Below are 18184 nucleotides of genomic sequence, written 5' to 3'. Positions count from 1 at the left end.
CACACTGGTGCTGTCCCTGGGGTCTTACCTCCCATGGAGGCATGAGTCACCACCCAGGCAAACAGCAATGGCCCACTTACCCATAAGCACATCTGTGACAAAAAGGGCTGTGCAGAGATTAGTGATGGAGGGAGCCAGAGACATGCTCTAGTGCAACTACCTCATTTTACTGACAAAGACCCTGGGTCCCCATAGCAGACACAGCTGATCCCCTCAGCCACCTGAGTTAGTCAGTAGCTTCAGCGGATAGAGGAAGCTGCGCTGGTGAGATTCAACCCTGGGTGCCCCCAGGTGACCCAGCCATTAGTGTGTCCTTCACTGGCTTTCTCTCTCCACTGCCTCATTATCCCCACTCCTTCACCTGTGCTTCCTGGGATCAGCTCTCAAAGAAGTGACTTGTCCCCAGATTCTTGTCTCATACTCTGTCTTTGGGAAACCCAAACTAAGCCACCCAGGGAGTGATGGTGGGTACTGGAGATGGGGTTGGTACTAGAGCCCAGGCCATTTGACCCCACTCTAGGTTGTAATTATCAGGGTGAATATGTGTTTGCAATGAGCTGCTCACAATCCTATCTCTGCAACCAATCAACTAACCAAGCAAAGCAACAAACAACCAAGTAACCATCAGCCAACCAACCAACCAGCCAGCCAGCCAGCCAACCAACCAGCCAACCAACCAACCAAACAACCATCCCAGCACCCAACCAACCCAATAACCCAACAACCCAACCAAAACAACCATGCAATCTGAATCCACCCAAATTTCTATGTCAGATACTGTAGGGACTGAACTCATGGCTTCCAACCTCAGGAACGTCAAAGGCCAGGAAGTGGGATGGACACACCTATTACAGCTGAGAACAGAGCTCTGGTTACAGGGTGACATGCTGCGTGCCTTCGGTGGGGTCCCTGGCTGGGCAGTACTGTGTATAGTCTCCAACACTCAGAGTCTGGTGTCCAGGTTTTAAAGCCCAGCACTGTCATTTCATCTTCCACGTGGAGTTGAAAAACCTGTGGGGACAGGCTTGCTGTCACAGGCCCCAGATCCCTCGGCCACGGCGGGCCTGTGAATAAGTGTTCACAGATGAAGACGGTGACTGCCGTCTCCCCAGGACACCCCATTGAGGGGGAGGGCTCAGCACACCAACGCCCAGCTCAGAAAGCTGCTCTCTGAGCACAGACCAGAGCAGGAGGAACACCCGAGGCAGGCTGAAGAAACGCCCTTCTCCCCGCCGCAGGCATTCCGGCAAAGGAACAGGAGTGCTGTCCTGGAATTAGGACACCCTCCCCTGCTGAGATCAGAAGACCCACACTCTGATACTCTGCCTCTGCAGTTTCTCAGGGTCCGTGTGCAGATCACCCCCTGCGTTAGCAGGTCTTGTGTTTAGGTATGAGGTCGACAAAGACGGTTAGGGCACAGGTTTGAGGTCACTCCCGTCCTGGGGACGTGAGATGCTCACCCTCCTGGTGGGGTGCTCTCCAGGAATACAGAAACCCTCTCCTGAGCTGCAGCACTCATGGGTTAGCTTTCCACTCATTTCTCTCTCACGAGGTGCCCCTTCCTCCCAGTTCCAAGAGTTTCTCCTTATGAGGTCATCACCTGTGAGAGGTGGTGCTGAGTAGGGGCTGTGCAGGGAGAGACATCCTCAGTGGAGGGGAGCGCAAAACACAGACATTAACAAAAGGAACTTCTGAACTCACAGCAGCCGGAGTGGTGTCATGAAACCGGGAAAAGTCTGCTTCACATCCTCACATCTTTCTTAGTCCAAAAGAAATGCCCAAGCCCGGTGTGAAAGGAAATGACTAGACCACTCAGAAGCATCTGCCTTTATAGAACAGACAGTTTCCAGAAGCAAACACCTGAACAAGTTGACCTGATTGCCCGTGGCTGTGTGTCTGGTGGCTGATGCACTGGCTTGCACAGAGGCAATATTCCTAGAGAGGCTTGTCACCCTGGCTGTTGTTCAGACTGTGGAATTCTAGAATCACTGGGCCTTACTTTCTGGAATAGCCAGGGGCAGATGCAGGGTTGGCCTTTTTTTTGTCTGATGTCCTGCAGGGCAAAGCTGCATTTTTTATGTTTGCTTGGAGGTGAGTGAGCTTCTGGAGTTGGAAACACTCTGGGGCATCATGAAAATTTGCTAAAACCTGTTTTATTTTGAAGAAGTATTTGACCCCATCTTAAATTATGAGTCCATTTAGTGTATTTTAGGCCTGCATCACTCTTCCATTAAAAGTTCGGGGATGTGGAGTTTTGCTCCTTATATTTGGAGATCCCCAAATTGAATTCAAAGTTAACTGAATTCAATTAAATTCAATACATATGTATATGAAGACTCATTGGAGCGTGCAGGATACATGCACATGAACACACACACACACCCCCAGAGTGATTTTCCAAACTGCATTTCCAAAGGAAATTGAGTTTTAAAAGGTCTCATCCCAGGACTTCCCTGGTGGTCCAGTGGTCAGGACTTTGCCTTCCAATGCAGGGGTTGCAGATTTGATCCCTGGTCGGGGAGCTAAGATCCCACATGCCTCAGGGCCAAAAAACCAAAACACAAAACAGAAGCAACATTGTAAAGAATTCAATAAGGACTTTTAAAATAAATAAAAAATAAAAAATGAAAGGTCTCATTCGGATTCACATCAATCAAAATGTCACAGAGCAGCTAGGCCAATTCAACCCAGCAGAGTACCTGCCAGTGAGGTCCTATCTTCCACACCGGCGTCTAATGGGAATTTCTGCCTGAATGAGAGCCCAGGACAGAGGGCAGCGTGAGGTCACCAGCCCCTCAGAGCCACCCAGGAATACGTGGAGCAGGCTCCATCTGCAGGAAGCCAGCAGGGAGCCTGACAAAACAGGGGACAGGAGACAAGGGTGGGGGTTTGTAAAGCTAAGAGGCCCGGGACGGGGGGGTTCCTTGGATGTTTTTTTCTTTCAAGAATGAAGTGCATTCCCTGTGTTTACCTTTATGGCGTCCTTAGAAGGCTGGTGATGATGTGTGCTGCTCCAGGGTGAAATGCCTATCAGTATTCCTTTCCTGGACGCCTTTTCCCTAGATCTGGGGGTCAGATCACCCAGTTAGGAGGTTTTCAGGGGCGAGAGGTAAAGGAAATCATGTGATGCTGTTAGTGATTTTATTTCTGCAGCACTTCCTCCTGGGACGAGGGAGCAGAGAGGTGAGAGATTGACCCCCTAGGACCTCGGGAGCAGAGTGCCTGCTTCTGTTAGGGAGTGCTTAGCTGTCTTTGCGTTGGAGGTGTTGCAGACCGGGGTTCTTGGCCATTCCCAATCATTAGAAATTGACTAGAGGCCAGACGAGAAATTCAGGCAAGGCTATATTGGGGCCCCTGCTGCAGCAGGTGGTGGCGAGAACAAACAACAGGTTCCCTGGCCTGCTGGCTCCCTGAGGCAGGTGAGCTGGTTCCTTATACGCGGCAGGGGTAGGGGTGTGTCCAGAGGTGGGGCTGAGGGGTGGCTTAGGTGGTTTGCCTGCCCCTTAGGTGGTGTGCAGGGGGCACGCGAAGTACCCTGCTTTTGCTCCCGACACCCTGTTTTCACTCCAGGCTCTTCAGAAATGGCAGTTGGGTTTGTTTGTTTTTGTCTTTTCACATCTTTGGGGGCCAGAATTTGCCCCACCTGTGCATGCACGCAGGTGTTTTTAGTCCCATTGAGTTTCTTTGTATTTTGTTTCTTGAGGAGAGGTGTGTCCAGGTGCCAGCACTGCATCTCTGCAGCAAAGGGTCCCAGGTCCCAGGCCTGTCTCAGGTGACCAGATAACTGGGCACGTTGACTTCCACTCCTTTAGTAACGCTCAGCTGTTAACCCACACACCATGACGAAATCAGATTTTTTTTTCTTTTCTTTTGTTAAGAAACATATTTAAGAGAGAAAATGATTTCTGTCCAACATTTACTTTCCTTCATTTTGGCAGCTAAATTGGTTGCCAAACAAGACATACCTAGGATTCTACCTCTAAATCATACTTTGATGTTACAGATGCTCTAATGGTGATAAGTAGCACTAATGGAACAACCACGGAACAATTTTTGGCTGCATTTTCTCATGTAATTTCCACAACTGCCAAGGAAGTGTTACCAGTCCTGTTAAATATATGGCGATCTTACAGATGGCATTTTATAGAAAAGCAAGGCAGTTAATGAATGGAAAAAATCAAGGCACAATTAAATAACTTACCACTTTATAGAGCTGGTAACTGAAGAAGCCAGAATTTGACCTCCTCCACCCGCCATGCACCTTCCTTTTGGCCACCACCTCCACAAGATCTGCAAGGTCTCTTTTCGGCATGACTGGCTTCACTCATACCAACATTCCACTCTCTTTTAAATAAAATCCCCTCAAGAGCCCAAAGAAAGTCTGGGGAAATGTGTCTGTTGCAGGCCCAGCTTTCCAGCAGGTCCAAAGCAGCGTGGTCTCTGTTGCTGAGGAAGGGGGATCTGCGTGCACTTTGATCCTGTGACCACGACCCGGCTATGGGGCTGACACCCATCTTCCCAGGCCCCACAGAAACCCAGCAGGGGATGCTGACAAGCTTCTCCCTGTGCTTTGAGGGGTGAGGATTTCACAGACGCTGAACAAGAAGACCAGGTACCCCTGCAGAAGGAAGAGCACCCAGAGCCCAGGCAGGCCCAGAGTGGGCTCTGTGGGGCGGTGGGCTGTGCAGTGCTGGGATCCCTGCCCTGGGTCGCTCGGAGAGCCTGACGGCAGGTGCTCAGAGGACACACTTCTGAGTCAGATCCTCCTCGCTGAGTGGAACTTGAGCACGTCATCCAATATTTCTCAGCCCGCCTGCCTCCCTTGCACTGCCTGCCTCATGGATTAGACATGGGAGCTACAGCAACGAATGGGGGTGTGCAGCCTTGTGTCTGTTTTTGAAAAAACAGACTTAAAAAAATCCTAGAAGGAGAAAGAAGTGGATAATAGGCACAGACTCACTGTAGGTGTAGGCAATACTGGGCAAAATATGGCTTAGAAAGCGGTCCTCTTCTCCAACCCCACTTCCCAAGATCCCCGTCACTCTCCCAGCAATGAATGACCAATCCCAGGGGAGCGGTGCCCACCTGCAGATGGCCTGAGGAGAGGCCCTTCTAGCCTTCTAAAGCCATGGAAGTCACTTGTATGCGAGAGGTAAATAGTATACAAGTAAATCCCTCTGTTTCACAGGATCCCTTTGAAAAATATTTCAAATTAAGTTGTTACAGTTTCCTGACTCTGGTCTCTGAACTATAGTAGGGAAATCTTAAGAGCTAGCACTTTGCAAACGGACTGCCTGAGTCTGAATCCTAGTCTAGCTACCTATTTGCCTACCTGTGTGACCTTGGGTAAGTTACTTAACTTCTGTGCTCCTCAGTTTGTAATTCATTAAAAGGGCAACCATAGTGTCTACCTCATGGTTCTAAGGTTAGATGATGGGCAAAAACACGAAACACACTGCCTAGTACATTATTATGATCATGATTCAAGAAGCAGTTGTTGAGGAGCTACTATTAATATACGCCAGGCATTGGAAGAGACCAAAATCTCAAACAATAGTTGGAACACCGTGTGATGAACGCTACTTCTCACATAGTGTTGAAATTAGATGATAAAAGTGGATTATATGCAAAGTGCTACAAAATCACATAGAAGGAAGCAAATAAATCTGTCTGGGGAGTTGAGGAACATGTCACAAAAGTTGAACTTTGAGCTTTGTTTTAAAGGCATATGGGAATTCCTACACAGAGAATGTGATTATCTGAAGCAAATATTATTGGAGCAGAAATCAATTTGAAAAAACTCAAAATGGCAGACTTAAATGGGAAGCATGAAAGAATGGCAGGCAAACCTGGGGATTGCAGCAGGGGCCTCAGAAGCTGGGAGACAGTGTTGGCCTCTTGGCTGCTCTTAATATATATTTCCAGGAATGCAAGATATGCATTAATGAATTAAAAAAAAAACCTCATTGCTGGATTTTGTTTGCTAATAATTAATTTTGCTACTAATTTAATGAGTGAGAACTATCTGTAATATTCTTTTCCTGTACTATCTTTGTCTAACTTCAGTATCAAGGTTTGACTAGTCTCATAAAAGGATTTGAGGAATGTTCCTTCCTTTTCTGTGTAAGATTGAAATGTTCTCTCCTTAAATGTTTGGTAGAATTTGCCTGTAAACTGTCTGGGTTTCTGACTGATGTTTTTAACTATAGATTTTATTACTTGACTGGTTGTAGAATGATTAAGGTTTACTATTCCTTTTGGAGTCATGTTTGATAATTTGTATTTTTCTTGGCATTTATTCACTTCATCTAAGTTTTCAAATGTATTAGCATGAAACTATTCATAATGTATTTTAAATCTCTGCTGCATTTACAGTCATAGCCCCTCTTTATCGCTATTATAATTTATTTGTGCTTTCTCCCTTATCTTCTTGATTAATACTGCCAGTTTGAGCTATTTTATTAGCATTTTAAAGAACAAATTCTTAGCCTTATTAATCCTTTCTACTTTATGCTTGCTATATATTCTGTACATTTCTGCCATGTTTATTATTTTCTTTCTTCTTCTTGGATTTTATTATAATACTCTTTTTTAAAAACATTTATTTATTTATTTGTCTGCGGCAGGTGTTTATTTTGTGGCATGTGGACTCTCTAGTTGTGGTGCTAGGCTTAGTTGCCCTGTGGCACGCGGGATCTTAGTTCGCCAACCAGGGATCAAACCTGTGTCCCTTGCACTGGGAGGTGGATTCTTAACCACTGGACCAGCAGGGAACTCCCCTCTAGTACTCCTTTTTTAACCTTCTTAATTTGGATGTTTAGCTCATTCAATTTGGGCTTTTCTTCCTTTCTTTTATAAGTAATTTCCTTCCAAGTATAGTTTTGGTTATTCCACAAGTTTTTATATGTGTTACATTTGTTATTCTGGTCTAAGTTTTAAAATTTCAAATACGATTGCTTCTTTGAACTTTAAGTTGTATAGAATTATGTTTTTTGATATTCTTTATAGACTGGAGATTTTTCTTGGTATCTTTTTTGTCATGAGTTTAATTGCATCGTTGGCAGATGTGATCTGTATAACTCTAGTCTTTTGAAGTTTTCTTTCTTTTTTTTTTTTTAATGGGGTGAGGACCATCTAAGTCCTACCTAGTGGTATCACTCCCTAGGGGCACTGGAAAGACTGGACAGAGTGAGGAAAACCTTCTGTTATACTATATTGAATCAAGTTAGAACTTGGCACGCACACTTCGAGCTTTTATGTTTGTCTAAGCCAAGCTCTATTTAGCCCCAGGTGTGTGATGTACTGTGTTTTTTTTTTTTTTTTTAAGAACTTTTATTGGGATACAGTTAACATACAACAAACTGCATATATTTAGAGTGTACAATTTGGTATCCCAATCTCCCAATTCATTCCCCCCCAACCCTCCCCGCTTTCCCCACTTGGTGTCCATGTTTGTTCTCTACATCTGTGTCTCTATTTCTGCCTTGCAAACCGGTTGATTTGTACCATTTTTCTAGTCTTTTGAAATTTTTTGAAGTGTACTCTATGACTTAGCCCTTAGCCAGCTTTTACTATTTGTGTGCTGGGAAGTAAAGTATATTCTCAAATTTTGGGTGTAATCTTCTTTATATACCCATTAATTCGGTTTATTAATGTGTTTTTCAAATGTTCTATATGCTTACAGATTTTTTTTTCTGCCTGATCTATCAATTACTAAGAGAGTGGTAGTATAACTTCCCAGTTTTGATAATTTGAAATTTTCTCCTCATTGCTCTGTAAATTATTGCCTTCCATGTTGTGGTGCTATTTTATCAGTCACTCAAGTTTAGCATTTTTGTAAATCTTGATGTTGAGTTTAATCTATCATTGTTGTGTAGTTTCCCTTGTATGCCTAGTAATGTCTCTTTTGTCTTTATGTCTTTAAGTCTATTTAGGTTAGAATTTGCCTGGTATATACTTTTTTTTTTGGCTGTGTCAGGTCTTAGTTGCAGCACATGGGATCTTCATTGAGGCATGCGGGATCTTTTATTGCAGTGCGTAGGCTTTCTCTAGTTGTGACATACAGGTTTTCTCTTCTCTAGTTGAGGCGCATGAGCTCAGTAGTTGTGACTCTCAGGCTTAGTTGCCCTGCAGCATGTGGGATCTTAGTTCCCTGACCAGGGATCGAACCCACATCCCCTGCATTGGAAGGCAGATCCTTTACCCCTGGACCATTAGGGAAGTCGTTACTTCTATGTCTTTTTCTTCCAGGTTTTCCTTGAAAATTTTAAACGAGTCTCTTGAAAACAACATACAGTATACAGTTAGATTTTTAAATTTAATCAGTTTGTCTTTTAATTTTACAATAAAATCTATCTACATTTATTGTGATTATTGATATATTTGAATTTAGTCATATTTCCTATTTTTTCTTATTTTTAATCTTCTTTTTGTTTTTTCTTGCCTTCTTTTGTGTTGATTGGGCTTGTCTTCCTTTCCTTTTTTTTTATTATTGTATTTCTTTTACTTTAATAGTTCAGAAATTTGTTCTAGGAATTTAAAAGTGCGTTGCGTAATGTCTAAGTAGCCAGTAGTCATATATAGTCATTAAGCACTAGAAATATGACCAGTGCAAATTGAGATATGCTGTAAGTGTGAAATGCACATCAGATTTTGAAGACAAAAGAATGTAAAATATTTCATTAATAATTTTTATATTAATTACATGTGAAATGATAGTATCTTGGATATATTGGGTTAAATAAAGTATATTATGAAAACTAATTTCACCTGTTTTTTTTTACTTTTTTAAAGATTTATTTTATTATTTATTTATTTATTTTTGGCTGCATTGGGTCTTCGCTGCTGCGTGAAGTTGCGGGCTTTCTCTGGTTGCGGTAAGCAGGGGCTACTCTTCATTGCGGTGTGCAGACTTCTCATTGCGGTGGCTTCTCTTATTGTGGAGCACGGGCTCCAGGTGTGTGGGCTTCAGTAGTTGTGGCACAAAGACTTAGTTGCTTCGCGGCATGTGGGATCTTCCCCATCCAGGGATTGAACCCGTATCCCCTGCATTAACAGACAGATTCTTAACTACTGTGCCATCAGGGAAGCCCCTCTTTTGCCTTTCTTGTAAATGGCAGTGACACACGCAGGGCTCTTTATTCCAACAGTATTTATGATTGGTCATTTTGGACTTTAAAACTGTTCAATCAATGTAAATGGCCTATACTACATTACATTACTTTCTCTTTTTCTTCTGTGATCAAAAAATGTATTTTTTTAATTTATTTTTTATTACTTTTGGCTACGTTAGGTCTTAGTTGTGGCATTCGGGATCTTTCGTTGCAGTGTGCGGGCTTCTCTAATTGTGGCACAAGGGCTTAGTTGCAACCTGTGGGATCTTAGTTCTGTGATGAGGGATTGGCAGGCAGATTCTCTTTTTTTTTTTTGGCAGGCAGATTCTTAACCACTGGACCATCAGGGAGGTCCCTGTATTTTTTTTTTATAAACCTAAATGGTCTCTAAGGAAGAGTCATGGTACAATTTTTTTTTAAAAAAAGAAGCTCTTAGTTTTGCTAAGCATCTTGATGCGTTTGTGATTGCAAATTTGAGGGTGAAAGCCAGAAAGAACTGAGTTTGTGTGGTTTAGCAATAACTGTAGTTTGGAGACACCAAGGTGAATCTGAGTAGGAGAAAGAGAAATCCAAGGCCTGGTTTGGGGGAGGACCACAAAGAATAACCTTTATTCATTAATTCATTTATTCGGAAATTATATATTGAGCTCTTGTCATATCCAGGAACTGGGGCTAGATTGGTGAATCTCAACAGGACTTTAGGAGGACAGAAATATCTGCTACCATGCAGATTTCTATCCCCTGTCATCTCCCTGTCTAAATCTTCAGGAAAATTTACATCCTTGTTACTGCTTTTGGTCTGCAGCTGGAAACTGGAGGCTGTATTTTCTAGTCCAAGGATGCAATAAATCGTGGAGACCACTTCAGGGATGCAGATGCTGGAAGTCAGATGCAGCCAGGAGAGAGTTAGCCCCTGGAATCTGCAGAGTTTGTACAGAGCCCAGGAATTTGGAATGTGGGGTCCAAAGCAATTCTGTCTCGATCTCTAAGGCCAGGGAGTCTCAACCCCAAATCTGGGTTATTCTTTGTTGCCTCATCTTTTCCCACCACATCCTAAATACTGGTATTTAGCAATGTTCTCATCTTACCCCCTCTTTTCTCAGTCTACATGTTTTTCCAAGGAGATGTTGTTCAGGTCTATAGCTTCAGCAACCACATCTATAATTATGACTCATCAGTCTCTCTGGTTCCTGCCTCTCTTCTGAGCTTCAATCCCCTATTTTTCAGTTCGATACTGGACATCTCCTCTTGAACATCCCATATACAGTCAAAATACACAAAGCCGAATGCATCGTCTCCATCCTTAGTTGTGTTTGCCTATGTTCCCTGTGTTGGTTAATGTCCCCACAAACTGCTAAGGATGGCTTTTCATGCGTCTCCTTCCAGTCAGGCTCTGAGTCATGTTAATTCCTAAGCATACCCTAAACTGGTTTCCCTCGCTCCACCCGCTCTGTGATCACTGTTGGAATTCAGGTGTTGATCACGCCTTACCCTGTCAGTTACAAAAGAGTCCTGTTGGCCTCCCCTTGCTCCCCAGTCAGATCCATCTTTCATGGATTCGATTTTTATTTTTCCTTCCCAATGACATTACTCACTTCTTCCTTCTTAACAGAACTTCAGTTTTGTTCAGGTACCCTCCCCTTCCCATATAGCCCCTGTGCCTTGGGGGACGCTGACCCCCACCCCAACCCTAGTCTCAGGAATTGGTCTAATGGTAGAAGGGGTGTCCCACCCCCTTGTCGGCAGTGAATTAAAAATGGGCGTGTCATTGATTCTGGCAAATGAGACAGAAAGAGAGGTTCATTGGAAGCCACTAGGAAGTTGCTTCTTATTCTCCTTAGAGGACTGTGGGAAGCCGCCCAGTAGATGTGAACAAGGAAGCATTGAGTCTCGGTTGCTACTGGCAGCTGTTCTCCAACCAGCAGAAGAACTAGCTTTAAAACAAAGCCAGCACTGTGGACAGTAGAATGGAGAGACCGAAAGGACATTGTCAGCTTCTGTAGTAACAGACCTCTATCACATCTGGACTTCTTATTATGTGGAGTCAATTTCCTATTATGTTAGTTAGTTTAAGCCCATTTTCGTTGGCTTTTCTGTTACTTGCAGCCAAATGAATTCTATCAGAGACACAGAGTGATTTAAAATAAAGATCCCGGGGGACTTCCCTGGTGGTACAGTTGTTAAGAATTCACCTGCCAATGCAGGGGACACAGGTTCAAGTCCTGGTCCGGGAAGATCCCACATGTCATGGAGCAACTAAGCCCGTGCACCACAACTACTGAGCCTGTGCTCTAGAGCCTGCAGGCCACACCTGTTGAGCCCATGTGCCACAACTACTGAAGCCCATGTGCCTAGAGCCCACGTTCTGCAACAGGAGAAGCCACTGCAATGAGAACCCCGCACACCACAACTAAGAGTAGCTCCCGCTCTCTGCAACTAGAGAAAGCCCACACACAGCAAGCCCGCACACAGCCAAATATTAAATTAAATTAAATTAAAAATTAAATTAAAAAATGTTATAATGTGGCCCTAGCTCATCTATCAAATTCATCTCTGTTAAGTTTTTCTAAATTCCTCCACATTAATCCTCCCACCCATCACAATATTGTTTATACTTTTGAAATAATTCTCAGAATAATGTGGGATGTAAATAAATAAAATTCCTGTATAATAACACATCATAATAACACTCATCTGTACATAAAGATCTATCCTCTTCACTAGCCTATGAATGCTTCTCAAAACAGCCATTCTATTTTATCTTACTCTGTGGCTCCAGGATCTTACACAGACTTTGCACAACAAGTGCTGTACATCTTTTCTCTGAATGAATGAAAGAGTGAATGAATGAATGAAAACCTATGCATATCAGTTTGCTCGGGCTGCCATACCAAGGTACCACACACTGGGGGCTTCCACAATGATTTATTTTGGAGGCTGGCAGTGTAAGATCAAGATGTCAGCAGGGCTGGTTCTCCTGAGGCCTCTCTCCTTGACTGGCAGATGGCCACCTTCTCCCTGTGTCTTCACATGGTCTTTCCTCTGTGTGTGTCTATGCCTTAATCTCTTCTTCTAAGGACACCTCATTTTTTAAAAATTTTTATTTCTTTAATTAATTTATTTTTTATTGGCTGTGTTGGGTCTTCATGGCTGCGTGAAAGCTTCCTCTAGTTGTGGCGAGTGGGGGCTACTCTTCGTTGTGGTGCGTGGGCTTCTCATTGCGGTGGCTTCTCTTGTTGCGGAGCACAGGCTCTAGACATATGGGCTCAGTAGTTGTGACTTGCGGGCTCTAGGGCAGAGGCTCAGTAGTTGTGGTGCACGGGCTTACTTGCTCCGTGGCATGTGGGATCTTCCCTGATAAGGACTTGAACCCGTGTCCCTTGCATTGGCAGGCCGATTCTTAACCACCGCGCCACCAGGGAAGTCTTTAAGGGCACCCCACTTTAACTTGATTACTTCTTTAAAGACACTTTTTCCAAATACAGTTGTTTCCTGAGTTACTAGGGGTTAGGACCTCAGCATATGAATTCGGGGAGCCACAACGCAGCCCATAACATTGCGCTATAACACATCATATTATTTGTTCACATCTGGCTTCCTCATTAGGCTAGATTGTGAAGTCTCGAAGGGCAGAAACTCTCGATCGCTTCCTGTCTCCGTTACCTAGTGGAGCAGCGCAGCCTTACCTGACTGCATGGCTGGGAAGCATCATGGAAGTGTTGTCATGGCCAGGAAGGAGGCGTGTCTGTGAGGCAAGCCCTTTGGTCCCTAGCGACTGCAGAGGCTTCTGGGAGCCAACAGCACTGGGGAGCATGGTGAGAGGGGGATCTTGACGGTCCTACCTAGAGCTGGACTAGCTTGTGTTGGACCGCTTTACTCTTGACTTTGATGGATGCTGTAGAGGCAGGCTTAGAAAAGCAAATGTTTCTGGGTTTTTAAAAGCTTATTTGTTAATAGTGATTTGCATAAAATAGTTTGTAAAAGGGGCAGCTGTTTTCTCTTTTCCAAAATGTCTGTAAAGATATTGATGAATCACAGAAATGCTCTCTGGCTGCACCATCCCAAAAAGATGATGTATAAACATCTGAGGGAAATAAGAATTTTTTTTTCTTTTTTTGATGGGAGGATGGGATAAAGTTCCAAGCCATGTATTTCCACTCAAGCTGCATTTCTATCCTTCGGAAAATTGGAAGCTATTCTAAGCTTCCAGGATGCCAAGGGGCCCTGCAATGGGATACACACTCCCCAGATTATAGCCCACGTTTGATTCTGGCCATTGCAGCTTTTCATCTCAGATCACTGAACGTTGGACCTGAACATCCACTTCCTCGTGTTCTGGCTGAGGAAACAAGGTCTCGGGGTGGGTGAGCGGTTGGGCTGTAGTCCAAGTTCCCACCTCTCAGTCTAGGATTAGTTCCCCACCTTCTGTTTCCCCTACCACCCAGTTCTCAGGCTTTGCTTTCAATCGCTTCTGGAACAGAGTGGACTTTGAGTAAGTAAGTAGAAGTTCAAGTATCCAGTAGAGAGATAAATCGTTAAGGTACCCCTAGTCCCTTGAGGATTAGACCTCTTCGCGGGCCAACGACAGAATTGCAGAAGTGACCGAGTGAGGCAGGGCTCGTGTGGATCACGAAGTCCCGCCAGGTGACAACGAGATCAGTTACTTAACGCCAAAATAGCAGCTGCGGTGGTCTTACCTGCATTTGATAACATCTTTGTCCTTAAATCATTTTCTTAACAGCTACAGTTAAACTCTCCTCAGTGGGACATAAGGTGCACCTAAATGTTTGCCCCTTGCCAGGTTCAAAAGCTCCAAATTCATCTGACCTCATGTGGAAAGATACACTAAAACCCCCTCAGCTTAGTTCTCTATTGCTTGGGTTTCCAGGGCAAATGAATTGGGATGACCCTGGCGGGCACTTTCTCTGATGTCTCAGGCCTGGGGCGTTAAAACCAAACCTGGGCTGAAATAATCATGTGTGGAGAACAGCACTGCTGTTCCACCGTTCACTCCTCAACACACCACCAGCTCCTCCTGTGTGCTGGGGCTGCCGGGAACAGCAAGCACAAGTGCCCCAAACCCCCCGGGGGCCACAGGCACGGCTTGTAGAGGCGCTGTTCCCCTACTTGAATTCCACTCCACATCGGAGTTTCTAGACATGCCGTGGAACGTCCCTGAGGGCCCAGGCTGTGGTTTCTCCAGCCGCCAGTTCAGCATGAGTTGTCCGTGTGCATTTGCACATCAGTCTACTTGCCACCTGGCCAGGCATCCCCATATGCGCTCAAATGGGGCGAAAGGTTTAACAGTCACTGCCATCGAGGTTCCTAAACAAACCTGAACGGACCAGCAAGAGATACTAGATGAGCCTAGAAATCAGGGAGCACCTGAAGCGGAATTGCAGCAATTCCTCTTACTTCTAGAGAAATCCGGAAGCATCATCCCCGTGTCCTGCCCAGGGTCAGGACCCCTGGAGAGGCCCTCCGTGACTCTTGGTAGAGCTTGATTTAGGGGTCAGGAGGCAAGGAAAGGAGACTAGAGTGACAACAAAGGGGTTGCTAGTAATGCTGAATTTTTGTTATTTTTAAAAAATATATTTATTTATATATTTTCGGCTGCGTCGGGTCTTAGCTGTGGCACTTGGGCTCAGTAGCCCTGCAGCATGTGGGGTCTTCGTTCCCCCACCAGGGATTGAACCTGCATCATCTGCATTGGAAGGTGGATTCTTAACCGCTGGACCACCAGGGAAGTCCCTGAATTTTTGTTATTTTATTAAAGTGATTATTTCATTAAAATGAAGCAGATTCTGCTGAGGGCCTTGTGAGCTTGTCTCTGGGCTGGCCTTACCCTGAGCAGCCCATGGACTTGCAGGCCTTCTGGCCACACCTGGCTTGGTCTTCACAGTGTGCTGGGTCTTTCTGGCCCCAATGCGGTGTCGATACAACTTCAGGGAAGCCAGAGTCACCCTTCAGCCTTTGTCATGACCCTTTCTGCAGCTGGTAGTGACTCCGCATAGTTTCTTTATCCGACATCTGCTTCCTGCTCCTTCACCACCCGTCTGCTCCCCTTTTCTGTCCTGGACCAGGAAGGGCTCACAGGTGTTAACACCTGGGATAGGGGTATGGGTAGGAGGGAGTCTGTCAAGGCAGAGTAGGAATGGCAGAAGTTAGCGGTGGCAAGGCCTGGAAAAGCCCAGAGGGAGTGGCTTTGCCTGTCTGATGTATCTGCACACATTAGGACATGCAAAGTTCGCATACAGCTAGTATCAGCTGCCTTAGCACATCTTAAAGGGGTCAGAGAAGTTGGAGGAGTGGACAGGGGGGTGACTGGGGGACCTTTCTTTTCTAGTCACAGTGATTTCCAAAACGTTGTCATGAGAGTTTCACTTTTTTTATATAATCTTTTTTTTTTGTTTAGAACTTTTATTGAGATACAGTTAACATACAATAAACTGCATATATTTAGAGCGTACAATTTGGTATCCCAATCTCCCAATTCATTCCCCCCCAACCCTCCCCGCTTTCCCCACTTGGTGTCCATATGTTTGTTCTCTACATCTGTGTCTCTATTTCTGCCTTGCAAACCGGTTGATTTGTACCATTTTTCTATAGTCCGCATATATGTGTTAATATACAGTATTTGTTTTTCTCTTTCTGACTCACTTCACTCTGTATGACAGTCTCCAAGTCCATCCATGTCTCTAAAAATGTCCCAGTTTCCTTGCTTTTTACAGCTGAGTAATATTCCATTGTATATATGTACCACATCTTTTTTATCCATTCATCTGTTGATGAACATTTAGGTTGCTTCCGTGTCCTGGCTATTGTAAATAGTGCTGCAATGAACATGGGAGTGCATGTGTCTTTTTGAATTATGGTGTTCTCTGGGTATATGCCCAGGAGTGGGATTGCTGGGTCATATGGTAGTTCTATTTTTAGTTTTGTAAGGAACCTCCATACTGTTCTCCACAGTGGCTGTATCAATTTACATTCCCACCAACAGTGCAAGAGCGTTCCCTTTTCTCCACACCCTCTCCAGCATTTACTGTTTGTAGATTTTCTGATGATGGCCATTCTGACTGGTGTGAGGTGATACCTCATTGTCGTTTGGATTTGCATTTCTCTAAGAATTAGTGATGTTGAGCGGCTTTTCATGTGCCTCTTGGCCATCCATGTGTCATCTTTGGAGAAGTGCCTATTTAGGTCTTCTGCCCAGTTTTTGATTGGGTTGCTTGTTTTTTTTTTTTTTTTGATATTGAGCCGGATGAGCTGTTTATCTATTTTGGAGATTAGTCCTTCGTCTGTTGATTCGTTTGCAAATATTTTCTCCCATTCTGAGGGTTGTCTTTTCACTTTTAACATCCAGCTCCTCGCCGCTTCCCAGCACATCCGGCTTTGCTGTGGCCTCACAGCCTCTCTCCTCCATGAAGGCTGAGAGCCCACCTCTCACCCCTTATACTCTTGAGATGCACGATGGTGGATGGTGGAGCAAAGGCTGAGTTCTTTATAACCAGCTGTGGAGAGATAGACAAGCCTTACTGCCGGGATCTTCGGAGGCGGCTTCTTCCACTAAGTCCTCTTCTTGCTTATTGGCCTGAGTTGGTTTCTGTAGCTTTCAACCAAAGAATCTTAACTGAAGCCTTTACTGAAATAAAATCTTATCCAGAGCCCAAAGTATATAGAAAAAATATAACCGAGCAGGACACTGTGGGGACTTCTGGGACAGACGCTTGCGCCCCCGCCTCCTGCCCCATGTCCTGTTGTTTGTAGAGAAACTTTAGTCTCCTAGGCCTTCCCTGATTTCCAAAGAATAAATTTAATCAGCGAGGTGAGAAAATGCAGAAACAAGGGAAAATAATCAAGCAAGAAAATAATAATAATAGTTTAGCCATTAAACAAAGTCAAGGACATTTAGTTCCTCCTCCAGGGCTATAAATAATTGAAGTGAACTGTATGCTGCCCACAAGCACGCAGACCCCAGACCAGGTGGGACCAGAAGGTTGATGATGCTGACTCCAGATTAGCTCACCACCAATCAATGAGAAGAGTGTCCACAAGCTGATCACAGCCCCCACACACAACCCCCTCCCTCCCCCTGTCCTTATAAACCTTTCCCTGAAAACCATCAGGGAGATTGGCCCTTTTGAACACTAGCTGCCTGGACGCCTTGCTTGGTGGCTGTAAGGAACGCTGCATTTTCCTTCACCACGACCCAGTGTCAGTAGATGGGCTTTACTGTGCGCAAGCAAGTGGACCCAAGTTTTGTTCCACAACAAAGAGATGACTTTGTGTCTCTCTTTTGAAGCAGGGGAGGGGGGCTTCTGTCAGCTCCATGCTTCCTCTGTTTGGGCACTTTCAGGGGCCACTTGCAACCCCAGGGGCTTCTGTGAACACAGCTTAAAAACCACTGACTCTTCCATCAAGGGGACTTGGAGTCCCCAGCAATCACTCGGCTCCTCCTGGCCTCTAAGGCCCAGGGAGCAGACACGAAGCTACAGGTAAGGGCTATGACATCGGCTTCACTACAGGGGCAAAGAGGAGGTCTTCCTGGGGCCTTCGAATCTCATCACGCCCCTACCAGCCCATCCCGTGCAGAAGGATCACATAATGAACCCGGCCCTGAAACTCCTCTGGTTTGGTTCAACAGCAAGTCAGCTGAAAGATACCCAAAGACCATGTTCTCTCTCCACTGGTGTAACTTTGACGGTGAGGAACCTGCCACCATTGGGGGTCCCAGCTTCTGTGCCGGTGGGGGGCGCATCGTATTTGCCTCCAGCCTCTTCCTAACTGACCTGGGCAACTACCTGAGACGCGCTGGTGTCCTCCCCGGCAAGCAGTCCTGCCGCTGCTCCCAGCCCTCGGTGTGCACGCACGGCTGTACCTGCTGCTGGGTGCGCCAGACAGCCTGCCCTCGACGGCTGCGGGAGCGGGAGGGGTGGGGCGCTCTGCGAAATTCACCGGTAGCTTCAGACGCATGGACAGGGTGAGAAAGGCTCTTGCACAAGGCTTCGGTGCTAAACCGACCTCGCTACAGGGCTGTAACTTCTGCTTCCAGAGATTTCCACAGTCCAGCC

Source organism: Hippopotamus amphibius, chromosome 5 (genome assembly GCF_030028045.1).
Source record: "Hippopotamus amphibius kiboko isolate mHipAmp2 chromosome 5, mHipAmp2.hap2, whole genome shotgun sequence".
NCBI lineage: Eukaryota > Metazoa > Chordata > Mammalia > Artiodactyla > Hippopotamidae > Hippopotamus > Hippopotamus amphibius.
This window is presented reverse-complemented; position numbering follows the sequence as displayed.